This window comes from Pygoscelis adeliae, unplaced genomic scaffold, assembly GCF_000699105.1.
Source record: "Pygoscelis adeliae isolate BGI_AS28 unplaced genomic scaffold, ASM69910v1 Scaffold359, whole genome shotgun sequence".
Classification (NCBI taxonomy): Eukaryota; Metazoa; Chordata; class Aves; order Sphenisciformes; family Spheniscidae; genus Pygoscelis; species Pygoscelis adeliae.
The window spans coordinates 1,374,528-1,376,263 of NW_008825553.1; positions in this window are offsets into that span (position 1 = coordinate 1,374,528).

Consider the following 1,736-nt stretch of genomic DNA (forward strand, 5'->3'; position numbering starts at 1 on the left):
GAGTTGAGGCGGCTTTGTTCTCCACAGAGCTTGAGGAGGCAGCTGGGAGCGTTGGGGAGGCGGGCGCCTGGGGAGTCCTTTCCTTTCGCCCGGCCTCCAAAAGCCTCCAGAGGCTTTAGAATTTAAATGTAGTTAAAATTTAACTTTGTAGAAGTGCCGAGATGCCCTGTCTGTACCATCAGTCACAGGCTGTAGTAACACAGTAAACTGCTCTGCTTTTAGAAATGGTGAGAGGAACTTGCTAGGAAAACATTTGGAATTAACTAAGTAAGTGTTAGTCATCTTTTTTTTTTTTTTTTTTCAATATTTATTAAGTACTTATAAAACAGGCCTTAAACTCGCCTTGGTCCATTTCCAGAGCTGTGGGAGTGACAGGTTTCAGCCAGCAGCCTGTTCTCTGGAGAAAGTCCTGTTCTCCCACTGCCTTACGGAGCCCCATGGCTGGCTGTGTCTCTCACTGAGCTGGGGCCCACTGAGACAATTAACTACCTGGAAGTGGTCAATTCAAAAACATGCTTAAACTGCAAACCCTTCTTTTCTTGCCATTAGTTGAGCAAGCTCTGTAGTGAGTTCGTGTGCATCTCTGTGGGATCAGCTAGATGCGGTAGTGGCTGTTCTAGGAGCCAGATTCAGAGGAGATGGGACTCACAGGGCACACTAGACTAGTGGAGGCATTTGCCAAAGGATACTTACTACTGATGCAAGAAGTTTAGATGAGTTTAAGGGTAGAGTGGAGAAGTACTTGGAAAAGACGTGCATTGGTGGTTACTAAATGTACAAATCCCAAGTTAAGAAAATCCCCTAAACTGAAAATGTCTAGAGTTTGGGAGAGCATTAGGGAATTATTACACAGACTCGTCCTGTTCTCACTTTTCCCTAGGTATCTGTTCACGGCAACTATTGGAGACGGGGAGAACCTTGGTGTGAATCAATATGGCTGTTCTCAAATTCTCTACAGGGAATTTTTGCTTGCTTGGCAGTAACCTCAGGCTAACAGGAAAAGAAACATAGCATAAAATGAGACATGAGACCAAACAGTGGCTCTTTATCAAGAGTACTTACTGTGAATGCCATTCTCTGCTCTCAGTCAAAATGTTTCTCCTATACATTCTCTCTGAGATATATATATATTTTTTAAATCATTTTAGTACTGAGCATTTTCAGTTTCTCTAGCAAGTGGAGGTTCTCTGACCCAAATGACTGGGAAAAAAATATGATTACTAAAAAAGCTGAAGAGACTCCAGAATTACAAAGGTTGCTTAAACTCTAAGGGCGATTGTCTTATAAACAGATGTTTTTATGCTGTCAAGCAGCCTTAAGCATCCTAAATTTATACGAGCAGGAAAGCCTTTCTAAAGTAGGTCCATGATCTAAGTCACAAGCGTTCCACTGAAATTAAAGGGACTTGTCCTCTTTATTATCTTAGCATAAGATAGACAGGAGTTTAAGCAAATGTTGCACCAGTCCTGGAAAAAAAATGGAAAAAACCTGACAACTGTACTTCCAGTGATTGCACTTTTATTTCCTTGGAACCATGTTAGTGTATCTCTGTTTAAAATTCACGGTACAAAAACACGGCATATCTGAAAAGGCAAACTCATACTAGCCAAGTGCACTACAGATGCTCTGTTCGTTACTCTACTCTGTATGGCTGTGTGTATTCTTTAAAACTATTCATGCTTTTCTGAACTGTAAGAAGCAGTAAGTTCACTCAGAAAACAAAGCTCTGAAAAATA